The following is a 13177-nucleotide window of genomic DNA, read 5'->3' as shown; positions in this document are numbered from 1 at the left end:
ACAGCGATGACAGCTAACATAAAGAAAATGAAAATATAGAAAAAACCTGTCTGGCCGGTTCTGCCGCCTCCGTTTCCCCTCGTCAACTTGGCTCCGCCCCTCCTACATCTGGTCCTCCGCCTCGTCTCAGGTCACCTCCAGGTCTGCGTTGTAAAACAATGAAAATGTTAATACCAAAAAAAAAAAAAAACACAAACAAGAATAAAAGAACAGCGATGACAGCTAACATAAAGAAAATGAAAATTTAGAAAACATTTGTCTGGCCGGTTCTGCCGCCTCCGTTTCCCCTCGTCACTTTGGCTCCACCCCTCCTACGTCTGGCTCCGCCCCTCCTACATCTGGTCCTCCACCTCGTCTCAGGTCACCTCCAGGTCTGCGTTGTAAAACAATGAAAATGTTAATACCAAAAAAAAAAAAAACACACGCAAGGATAAAAGAACAGCGATGACAGCTATAATTAAAAAACAAGGAAATATAGAAAATACCTGTCTAGCCGGTTCTGCCGCCTCCGTTTCCCCTCGTCACTTTGGCTCCACCCCTCCTACGTCTGGCTCCGCCCCTCCTACATCTGGTCCTCCGCCTCGTCTCAGGTCACCTCCAGGTCTGCGTTGTAAAACAATGAAAATGTTAATACCAAAACAAAAAAAAACACAAACAAGAATAAAAGAACAGCGATGACAGCTAACATAAAGAAAATGAAAATTTAGAAAACATTTGTCTGGCCGAACAGCGATGACAGCTAACATAAAGAAAATGAAAATTTAGAAAACATTTGTCTGGCCGGTTCTGCCGCCTCCGTTTCCCATCGTCACTTTGGCTCCACCCCTCCTACGTCTGGTTCCGCCCCTCCTACATCTGGTCCTCCGCCTCGTCTCAGGTCACCTCCAGGTCTGCGTTGTAAAACAATGAAAATGTTAATACCAAAAAAAAAAAAAACACAAACAACAATAAAAGAACAGCGATGACAGCTAACATAAAGAAAATGAAAATTTAGAAAACATTTGTCTGGCCGGTACTGCCGCCTCCGTTTCCCGTCGTCACTTTGGCTCCACCCCTCCTACGTCTGGTTCCGCCCCTCCTACATCTGGTCCTCCGCCTCGTCTCAGGTCACCTCCAGGTCTGCGTTGTAAAACAATGAAAATGTTAATACCAAAAAAAAAAAAAACACAAACAAGGATAAAAGAACAGCGATGACAGCTATGATTAAAAAACAAGGAAATATAGAAAATACCTGTCTAGCCGGTTCTGCCGCCTCCGTTTCCCCTCGTCACTTTGGCTCCACCCCTCCTACGTCTGGCTCCGCCCCTCCTACATCTGGTCCTCCGCCTCGTCTCAGGTCACCTCCAGGTCTGCGTTGTAAAACAATGAAAATGTTAATACCAAAACAAACAAAAAAACACAAACAAGAATAAAAGAACAGCGATGACAGCTATCATTAAAAAACAAGGAAATATAGAAAATACCTGTCTGGCCGGTTCTGCCGCCTCTGTTTCCCGTCGTCACTTTGGCTCCACCCCTCCTACGTCTGGCTCCGCCCCTCCTACATCTGGTCCTCCGCCTCGTCTCAGGTCACCTCCAGGTCTGCGTTGTAAAACAATGAAAATGTTAATACCAAAAAAAAAAAAAAACACAAACAAGAATAAAAGAACAGCGATGACAGCTAACATAAAGAAAATGAAAATTTAGAAAACATTTGTCTGGCCGGTTCTGCCGCCTCCGTTTCCCCTCGTCACTTTGGCTCCACCCCTCCTACGTCTGGTTCCGCCCCTCCTACATCTGGTCCTCCGCCTCGTCTCAGGTCACCTCCAGGTCTGCGTTGTAAAACAATGAAAATGTTAATACCAAAAAAAAAAAAAACACAAACAAGAATAAAAGAACAGCGATGACAGCTATAATTAAAAAACAAGGAAATATAGAAAATACCTGTCTAGCCGGTTCTGCCGCCTCCGTTTCCCCTCGTCACTTTGGCTCCACCCCTCCTACGTCTGGCTCCGCCCCTCCTACATCTGGTCCTCCGCCTCGTCTCAGGTCACCTCCAGGTCTGCGTTGTAAAACAATGAAAATGTTAATACCAAAACAAAAAAAAACACAAACAAGAATAAAAGAACAGCGATGACAGCTAACATAAAGAAAATGAAAATTTAGAAAACATTTGTCTGGCCGGTTCTGCCGCCTCCGTTTCCCATCGTCACTTTGGCTCCACCCCTCCTACGTCTGGTTCCGCCCCTCCTACATCTGGTCCTCTGCCTCGTCTCAGGTCACCTCCAGGTCTGCGTTGTAAAACAATGAAAATGTTAATACCAAAAAAAAAAAAACACAAACAAGGATAAAAGAACAGCGATGACAGCTATCATTAAAAAACAAGGAAATATAGAAAAAACCTGTCTGGCCGGTTCTGCCGCCTCCGTTTCCCCTCGTCAACTTGGCTCCGCCCCTCCTACATCTGGTCCTCCGCCTCGTCTCAGGTCAACAGGTCTGCGTTGTAAAACAATGAACATGTTAATACCAAAAAAAAAAAAACACAAACAAGGATAAAAGAACAGAGATGACAGCTAACATAAAGAAAATGAAAATTTAGAAAACATTTGTCTGGCCGGTTCTGCCGCCTCCGTTTCCCGTCGTCACTTTGGCTCCACCCCTCCTACGTCTGGTTCCGCCCCTCCTACATCTGGTCCTCCGTCTCGTCTCAGGTCACCTCCAGGTCTGCGTTGTAAAACAATGAACATGTTAATACCAAACAACAAAAAAACACAAACAAGGATAAAAGAACAGCGATGACAGCTATCATTAAAAAACAAGGAAATATAGAAAATACCTGTCTGGCCGGTTCTGCCGCCTCCGTTTCCCCTCGTCACTTTGGCTCCACCCCTCCTGCGTCTGGTTCCGCCCCTCCTACATCTGGTCCTCCGCCTCGTCTCAGGTCAACTCCAGGTCTGCGTTGTAAAACAATGAAAATGTTAATACCAAAAAAAAAAAAAAACACAAACAAGGATAAAAGAACAGCGATGACAGCTATCATTAAAAAACAAGGAAATATAGAAAAAACCTGTCTGGCCGGTTCTGCCGCCTCCGTTTCCCCTCGTCAACTTGGCTCCACCCCTCCTACGTCTGGTTCCGCCCCTCCTACATCTGGTCCTCCGCCTCGTCTCAGGTCACCTCCAGGTCTGCGTTGTAAAACAATGAAAATGTTAATACCAAAAAAAAAAAAAAACACAAACAAGAATAAAAGAACAGCGATGACAGCTAACATAAAGAAAATGAAAATTTAGAAAACATATGTCTGGCCGGTTCTGCCGCCTCCGTTTCCCATCGTCACTTTGGCTCCACCCCTCCTACGTCTGGTTCCGCCCCTCCTACATCTGGTCCTCCGCCTCGTCTCAGGTCACCTCCAGGTCTGCGTTGTAAAACAATGAAAATGTTAATACCAAAAAAAAAAAAAACACAAACAAGAATAAAAGAACAGCGATGACAGCTAACATAAAGAAAATGAAAATTTAGAAAACATTTGTCTGGCCGGTTCTGCCGCCTCCGTTTCCCATCGTCACTTTGGCTCCACCCCTCCTACGTCTGGTTCCGCCCCTCCTACATCTGGTCCTCCGCCTCGTCTCAGGTCACCTCCAGGTCTGCGTTGTAAAACAATGAAAATGTTAATACCAAAAAAAAAAAAAACACAAACAAGAATAAAAGAACAGCGATGACAGCTAACATAAAGAAAATGAAAATTTAGAAAACATTTGTCTGGCCGGTTCTGCCGCCTCCGTTTCCCGTCGTCACTTTGGCTCCACCCCTCCTACGTCTGGTTCCGCCCCTCCTACATCTGGTCCTCCGCCTCGTCTCAGGTCACCTCCAGGTCTGCGTTGTAAAACAATGAAAATGTTAATACCAAAAAAAAAAAAAAACACAAACAAGAATAAAAGAACAGCGATGACAGCTAACATAAAGAAAATGAAAATTTAGAAAACATTTGTCTGGCCGGTTCTGCCGCCTCCGTTTCCCCTCGTCACTTTGGCTCCACCCCTCCTACGTCTGGTTCCGCCCCTCCTACATCTGGTCCTCCGCCTCGTCTCAGGTCACCTCCAGGTCTGCGTTGTAAAACAATGAAAATGTTAATACCAAAAAAAAAAAAAACACACAAACAAGGATAAAAGAACAGCGATGACAGCTATCATTAAAAAACAAGGAAATATAGAAAATACCTGTCTGGCCGGTTCTGCCGCCTCCGTTTCCCCTCGTCACTTTCGCTCCACCCCTCCTACGTCTGGCTCCGCCCCTCCTACATCTGGTCCGCCACCTCGTCTCAGGTCACCTCCAGGTCTGCGTTGTAAAACAATGAAAATGTTAATACCAAAAAAAAAAAAAACACAAACAAGGATAAAAGAACAGCGATGACAGCTATCTTTAAAAAACAAGGAAATATAGAAAATACCTGTCTGGCCGGTTCTGCCGCCTCCGTTTCCCTCGTCACTTTGGCTCCACCCCTCCTACGTCTGGCTCCGCCCCTCCTACATCTGGTCCTCCACCTCGTGTCAGGTCACAGGTCTGCGTTGTAAAACCGGATCCCGGATACAAGCGGCCGAAATGAGCTTCCTCCGCAGGGTGGCGGGGCGCTCCCTTAGAGATAGGGTGAGGAGCTCCGTCACACGGGAGGAGCTCGGAGTAGAGGCGCTGCTCCTCCACATCGAGAGGAGCCAGTTGAGGTGGCTCGGGCATCTGTATCGGATGCCCTCTGGACGCCTCCCTCGGAAACACAGACAGGAGAACAAATAGGACAAGAAACACAGACAGGAGAACAAATGGGGCCAGAAACACAGACAGGAGAACAAATGGGACCAGAAACACAGACAGGAGAACAAATGGGACCAGAAATACAGACAGGAGAACAAATGGGACCAGAAACACAGACAGGAGAACAAATGGGACCAGAAAAACAGACAGGAGAACAAATAGGACCAGAAACACAGACAGGAGAACAAATGGTACCAGAAACACAGACAGGAGAACAAATAGGACCAGAAACACAGACAGGAGAACAAATAGGACCAGAAACACAGACAGGAGAACACAGACAGCACAGACAGGAGAGAGAGCTCAGACAGAAAAACAGAGAGAGGGTGGGAAAATCCAGAGAGGACCAGGACATAGAGAAAACAGTCAGAATGAAAACATTTTGCCCTGGCGGTATCTCAGCGCGAGTTGGTAACCTAAGGCTCATAGCGTAGCAAGTGTGTGTGTGTGTGTGTAAACAATAAGATAATAAGTGATCATGATGAGAACAGTCTCTCTCTCATAGGCCATAGGCTTATAATGTTAGGCCTATGTATATAATCAATAAGGTCTAATCAACCTCTTTTGATTTCCCCCATACAGAAGAAAAAAAACTGGGGATATCGTCGGGCGGTGGAAGGAATACTTCGAGGATCTCCTCAATCCCACTGACACGTCTTCCATTGAGGAAGCAGAGGCTGGAGACTCGGAGGTTCATCCACCCATTACCCGGGCTGAAGTCACCGAGGTAGTTAAGAAGCTCCCCGGTGGCAAGGCACCGGGGGTGGATGAGATCCGCCCTGAGTACCTCAAGTCTCTGGATGTTGTGGGGCTGTCTTGGTTGACACGTCTCTGCAACATCGTGTGGCAGTCGGGGACAGTGCCGCTGGACTGGCAGACCGGGGTGGTGGTCCCTCTATTCAAAAAGGGGGACCGGAGGGTGTGTTCCAACTATCGGGGGATCACACTTCTCAGCCTCCCCGGGAAAGTCTATTCCAGGGTACTGGAGAGGAGAATTCGGCCGATAGTCGAACTTAGGATTCAGGAGGAACAATGCGGTTTTCGTCCTGGCCGTGGAACACTGGACCAGCTCTATACCCTCCGCAGGCTGCTCGAGGGTTCATGGGAGTTTGCCCAACCAGTCCACATGTGTTTTGTGGACTTGGAGAAGGCATTCGACCATGTCCCTCGTGGCATTCTGTGGGAGGTACTTCGGGAGTACGGGGTACTATGCTAAGGGCTGTTCGGTCCCTGTATGACCGGAGCAGGAGCTTGGTTCGCATTGCCGGCAGTAAGTCAGACCTGTTCCAGGTGCATGTTGGACTCCGGCAGGGCTGCCCTTTGTCACCGGTTCTGTTCATTATTTTTATGGACAGGATTTCTAGGCGCAGCCGTGGGGCGGAGGGGATCTGGTTCGGGAGCCACTGGATTTCATCCCTGCTCTTTGCGGACGATGTGGTCTTGTTGGCTCCTTCGAGCCAGGACCTCCAGCATGTCCTGGGGCGGTTTGCAGCCGAGTGTGAAGTAGCCGGGATGAGGATTAGCACCTCCAAATCTGAGGCCATGGTTCTCGACCGGAAAAAGGTGGCTTGCTCCCTGCAAGTTGGGGGGGAGTTCCTGCCTCAAGTTTAAGTATCTTGGGGTCTTGTTCACGAGTGAGGGAAGGATGGAACGTGAGATTGACAGGCGGATCGGTGCAGCGGCTGCAGTAATGCGGTCGTTGTATCGGTCCGTCGTGGTGAAGAGAGAGCTGAGCCGAAAGGCGAAGCTCTCGATTTACCGGTCAATCTACGTTCCTACCCTCACCTATGGTCATGAACTTTGGGTCGTGACCGAAAGAATAAGATCCCGGATACAAGCGGCCGAAATGAGCTTCCTCCGCAGGGTGGCGGGGCGCTCCCTTAGAGATAGGGTGAGGAGCTCCGTCACACGGGAGGAGCTCGGAGTAGAGGCGCTGCTCCTCCTCCACATCGAGAGGAGCCAGTTGAGGTGGCTCGGGCATCTGTATCGGATGCCCCCTGGACGCCTCCCTCGGAAACACAGACAGGAGAACAAATGGGGCCAGAAACACAGACAGGACCAGAAACACAGACAGGAGAACAAATGGGACCAGAAACACAGACAGGAGAACAAATAGGACCAGAAAAACAGACAGGAGAACAAATGGGACCAGAAACACAGACAGGAGAACAAATAGGACCAGAAACACAGACAGGAGAACAAATGGTACCAGAAACACAGACAGGAGAACAAATAGGACCAGAAACACAGACAGGAGAACACAGACAGCACAGACAGGAGAACAAATAGGACCAGAAACACAGACAGGAGAACACAGACAGCACAGACGGGAGAGAGAGCTCAGACAGAAAAACAGAGAGAGGGTGGGAAAATCCAGAGAGGACCAGGACATAGAGAAAACAGTCAGAATGAAACGGTTGCCTTGGATTCTCTGGATCCTGTGAACTACAAAAATAAAATGTACTCGGGGTGATCACTTTAACTTATGTTTGTGTATTCTATGTCATTTCAGAGGGCCAATGCAGAGAGAGGAGCATGTGGAGGATGACTGACTGACACACACACACACAGCTAGCCCAATAAAAGTGTATCAGTGTACTTATTGACATTTTGGTATGGTTTGTGCAAAAAACGGTAAAAGGGGTGTCTTTCCTGGGACGGACCACACTAATTTTGAAATCCTGGCTACGGACCTGCCTTCACCTCATCCGAGCTCTTCTTCATCCTCTTCCTCTCCGATGAGCCACTTGGAAGAGCTCCGTATTCATCAGTCATCTCCCGCTTCCTTTTCCTTTGTGGTTTCATTTCAACCACATCACATGGAGCCTCGCTTGTTTGGGCCTTCACCTCATCCAAGCTCTTCTTCCTCCTCTTCCTCTCCGATGAGCCACTTGGAAGAGCTCCATATTGATCAGTCATCTCCCGCTTCCTTTTCCTTTGTGGTTTCATTTGGGCCTCGTTGGAGTTAACTTCCATCGGAGTCTCTTCATCCAAGCTCAGTTTCCCCGTCTTACTGTCCGGGGCCGGGAGGGCGGTGATGGTGTAGAACGGCGGGTACTGGCCCTGCTCTATGACTTCCATCGGTTCTTCGCAGTCTAATATCATGCTGGAAGTAATGGGGGTGAGGTTGTAGAACGGCAGGTCCTGGCCCTGCTCTATGACTTCCATCGGTTCTTCGCAGTCTAATGTCATGCTGGAAGTGATGCCGGTGCCGGTGGAGGCCTGCGGGTCCTGGCCCTGCTTTATGACTTCCACCGGAGTCTCTTCATCCGAGCTTAATATCCTCCTCTTCCTCTCCGGTGAGCTGCTTGGAAGAGCTTCGTATTCATCAGTCGTGTCCAGATACTTTTTACTTTGTGGTTTCATTTGGGCCTCGTTGGAGTCAACTTCCACCGGAGTCTCTTCATCCAAGCTCAATTTACATTCAGGGCCTATAGCAGAATTCCTCGTCTTACTGTCCGGGGCCGGGGGGGCGGGGCTGATGGAGGCCTGCGGGTCCTGGGCCTGCTCACAGACTTCCACCGGAGTCTCTTCATCTGAGCTCAATTTCGTCCTCTTCCTCTCTTGTGAGCTGCTTGGAAGAGCTTCATATTCATCAGTCGTGTCCAGATTCTTTTTACTTTGTGGTTTCATTTGGGCCTCGTTTGAGTCAACTTCCACTGGAGTCTCTTCATCCGAGCTCAATTTCCTCGTCTTACTGTCCGGGGCCGGGAGGGCGGTGAGGGTGTAGAACGGCGGGTCCTGGCCCTGCTCTATGACCTCCATCGGTTCTTCGCAGTCTAATGTCATGCTGGAAGTGATGCCGGTGCCGGTGGAGGCCTGCGGGTCCTGGCCCTGCTCTATGATTTCCATCCGTCCATCACAGTCTGATGTCAGGCTGGAATTGATGCCGGTGAAGGTGAAGAACTGGGGGTCCTGGCCCTGCTCTATGACTTTCATCCGTTCATCGCAGTCTGATGTCAGGCTGGAATTGATGGCAGTGAAAGTGGAGGCCTGCGGGTCATGGCCCTCCTCACAGACTTCCACCGGAGTCTCGTCATCCAAGCTCAATTTCCTCATCATACTGACCAGGGCCACGAGGGCGATGCTGGTGGAGGCCTGCGGATCCTGGACCTGCTCTATGACTTCCAACGGTTCATCGCAGTCTGATGTCATGCTGGAATTGATGCCGGTGAAGGTGAAGAACTGGGGGTCCTGGCCCTGCTCTATGACTTTCATCCGTTCATCGCAGTCTGATATCAGGCTGGAATTGATGGCAGTGGAGGTGGAGGCCTGCGGGTCTTGGCCCTCCTCACATACCTTCAACAGTAAATTGCATTCTGCTGACATGCAAGTGAAGGAAAATATACTATCGTTAAATTCGGATTTGATTTAATGTATTGTGTGTTTGTGTGTGTTTATATATATATATAGGCTTATTTATATGGGTCTGGATTATTCCTGTAAGAGAGATATCCTCCAATCAATGTGAACTCAAACAAAGTCAGAGTACAATAATGAAGATCTGAGCCTCTCCTCCTTAAATAAATTCCACATCAAAGGCGATTCCACATCAAAGCCCCAGAACTGTGACACGTTGATGATGCTGCTGCATTCTATATGCAAATGACACATTCCAGGACATGCAAATCTTGTGTCTTTGGTGAGTTCCAAATAAGAACAATGAAATATATTATATAAACCGTAAATCCTCTAATATAGGCCCGGGCCTTTATTTACTCAAGCGCATCGCGGCCCAAACCTTTATTGGAAGGAGGCCAGAATTAGAGACAGGCCCCTATTTCTATTTGGGCAAAACGGACTACCAGTAGAATGAATAAAAACGAGATGTTGTGTCTATTTGAACCTTTAAAATACTAGGTGCTCCACAGCTGCCATATTACGGTAAACAACGTTTACCACTGGTGGACAATCTGCTCCCGGATTTCAAACCGACCAACATGGCGGCTCGCCAAAATGTGTTTCTGCAAACATTTTTTACGAGAAATAAACTGTTCAGTTGCTGAATCTGTCTTTATTTTAGATCGACAACGACAAAAAATAAATAAATAAATCACCTAAACGTGTTAAAAATTATACTTTTTCTTCTCAGCTCTACTTTAGTCGGGTCTTCTTGTAAAACAGGACCCCCCGTTTCCGTCCCACAGTGGGAGTAATGACCCGCTGGCCGCATCCCTCTCCTCATGGTCAATCTGCCGGCCAGAGCTCGCCAGATTACAGCGTTGGCCGGCTGGGATTAGGTCCTAAACCAGCGGTGTGACTCGTGTTGCACATAAAACACACAGATGCTGCGAGCTAAACGCATACAAACATCTCCTCGCCGGAACACAGAGGAAAAGATTTCAAGCTCCTCGGAGCAAACTGGACGTAGAAACACGGAAAGTAATCCAACAGGAAGTTTCCAGCGTCGATCCAACATCCGACATATTTTACCGTAAAAAAGATGTACATTTTTTTTATTATGATACAGTTTAGTTATTCATCTTCCTAGAAGTCCGTTTAGATCGTTTCTTTTATTGAGAAATATCTTGAATCAGTTTAATAATTTGAAGATGAGATAACACTTTGTTGGATCTGAAAATTAAACCTCTTTTTGAGCTCAGAGAGACTAAAAAGAGCCGTCACTATTATCTCCAAACAAATACGCATTGTGTGCAGACGTTTGCAGCAGCGTCTTAATCCCGACACAAAAGGCAACACGGAGGCGCCAGTAGATAATCCAGGTTCTCCTTTGGGAGCTGCAGAACATGAAAAGCACACAATAATACCATAATAACCATATCACATATTACACTACAAATCCTAAAGGCCTGAATCTAAATCTGAAGCTACAGGTTATATGGAAAATATGCATTTTTTATTTTGGGGTGGATTTTCCCTTTAAGGGGACGGGTTGCTATATATTATGAGTGGCACATAAACCTGCTGCTATGGTTTATTTAATTCTATATTTTCAGTGTTTGAAAAGAAAACTGAACTATTGGATTTGAATTTAGACACAACAAGCAGTGTAAAATATGTGTATTATTGTTATAAATAACAGGCGTGGGACAACATGAAAATATGTCACAATTATCTTGGCCAAAATTACGATTTATGATATTATCCCGATAATCATTAAAATATGCGTGCAATTACACATGAAGATACTGGTAACAATAAAATAAAAACTTAATTTAGGTAATCATATAATAAAAACCCCCTGCAATAATAAAAAAAAGTTATATCCATAATAAAAAGCATTGAGTATATTGTCACATACATGTATTTTATCGCGATCCGATCCTGAATACTGTTGTGTTTTTGGTTTTCTATTTATATTCTTACATTTTTCTATTTGCTATTTATTTTGTATTTTTTATTGTTTTTCTCGCTGCAAACTAGAGACTAGAGATGCTCCGAAGGAAGTTTTGTTGTACAACCTGCAATGACGATAAAGATAAATCAATCATTCCATCCATCCATACATAGCATCCAATACATAGCATCTAATACCGCGGCTCAATGGTGGTGTGTTGACATTTTGCAGTAAAGTAGTGAGGAATATGTATTTTATTTTTAAATAAAGAAATCTGGACTTCCAGTTCATACAAAACACAGTTTATTCGACAGTTTCTAGGTCCAAGTACCAACAGACCCCATACAAAATTAAAAAAAAGAAAAAACAAAATGCTACAAACTTCCAAAGAACAGAGATAACTTCCATCTACACAAAACTTCTCCTTAAAAATACATTACCATGAACACAAAGAAAAAAAGGTATTGATTAGAGATAATATATGTGAGGGTGGGGGGGGGGGGGGTCCCGTCGTATTTAAGTGATCTTACATAACGAGCCTGGTGAGGTGTCGGATGGAAAAGGAGGCCGTGGTGAATGATGGCGAGCGTTAAAGGACTGTACGTGAGTTTTTTCCTTCCAACAGAAGAGGAGGAGGAGGAGGAGGGCAACAGTAACGCAGCAGTCACATGGGCAGGAAAAGAAAAACAGAATAAAAGAAAGGAAATGGGAAGAGAGGTAGCGAAGGGGTGCAGAGAGGTAGCAGATAGCGAGAGGAAGATTTCTAGAAGAGGTAGCTAGCGGATGAACGAGGAAGAGGTAGCAGAGATGCTAACAGTGCTAGAGTGGGGGGGGGGGGGGGGCTTCACAGTCGGTTTACGAGCTGATCGAGTTCACGTTACCGACGTTATCGTAGTACGACTGAAAGCTGCAGAACGGCAACATTGAGGACGAACTTCTGAACCTTGAAACCTAAAAAGTTTTTAAAACGCATGAAAACGATCTGGACTGCTGAGGAAATCCTAGATTCATTATTTGCCAAATGAGAATAATAAAATATCTGCCGGTTCCAGCTTTAAATCTACAGACCAAACAGTTATTGGATAAATAAAAGAAACATCTCAGCCAATAGAATGTCAGCAGTGAAAATGTGACTGAAGATCGAGACGACGTCTTCAAATGTCTCGTTTTCAGTTTTATGTTGTTTAAAGAAACAGCAGCTGGAACCATTTCATGTTTTTTATTTTTCCTTGGAAATAAGATGGAGGTGGGGGAGGGGTATTGCTTGGTTTTTCCCGCAGCTAGTGGTTCAAAAAGCAAAACAGGGTTTGAGCGTGGAGGTGAGAGGTAGGCAGCGTGAGGAAGGAGGAGGAGGAGGGGGCGGGGTTTAAGTCGCTACATCATCATCATCAGCACCTAAAAACCGACGCCGCCGAGGACGAGCGCCGCTGATGTTCTGATGTTTCAGTCGAGCATCACGTCTCCTCGCTGTAAAGGCTGTGTGAACGTCAGCAGGAGGTGTGTGTGTGTGTGTGTGTGTGTGTGGGGGGTCTCCAGTGTGCCTCAGCTTAGTTTACATGTGTGTGTTTCAGTGCTGCGGTCGTCGCGGGGCAGGAGGAGGAACGGCGGCGTGTCGGACTTCGGTTTGTGCATCTCATGTTATCCCAATCTGAGATTTTTACTTCAATCTCTAATAGATACGTTTGGTCATATTGTATGATTTCCTTATTATTAAAAAAAAATCAAAAGACACATTTTTTGCAGGCGGGTGTCATGTCACACATTCATTTTGTGCTTAATCCACCACGAGAGCACCAACTGTTGACTAAAGTAGTCCCCAAACAAAGGCTTTGTTTACTCCTGTTTTTGTTTAATCTACGGTGACCAGCTGTTTAGGAGATGACTGAGCCTTTAAAACTACATTTTTTTTTTTTACATGTTCAGGAGCAGCCAATGGGGTTGAGAGGCTTTCTGCGCCTCTCAACCCCCATTGGCTTAAAAAAAAGGAAAATAATCAAACATATCAACACAAATAAGAAAAATAAACTCAATCAAATCCTTTTAAGTTCAGTCAGTTTTCAGTCAATAAAAAATGGGACAAAACTTGATGCGTTT

The sequence above is a fragment of the Eutrigla gurnardus genome (genome assembly GCF_963514095.1).
Source record: "Eutrigla gurnardus genome assembly, chromosome: 14".
NCBI classification, from domain to species: Eukaryota; Metazoa; Chordata; class Actinopteri; order Perciformes; family Triglidae; genus Eutrigla; species Eutrigla gurnardus.
The sequence above is the reverse complement of the archived record's forward strand: the minus strand, read 5'-3'. Positions refer to the sequence as shown.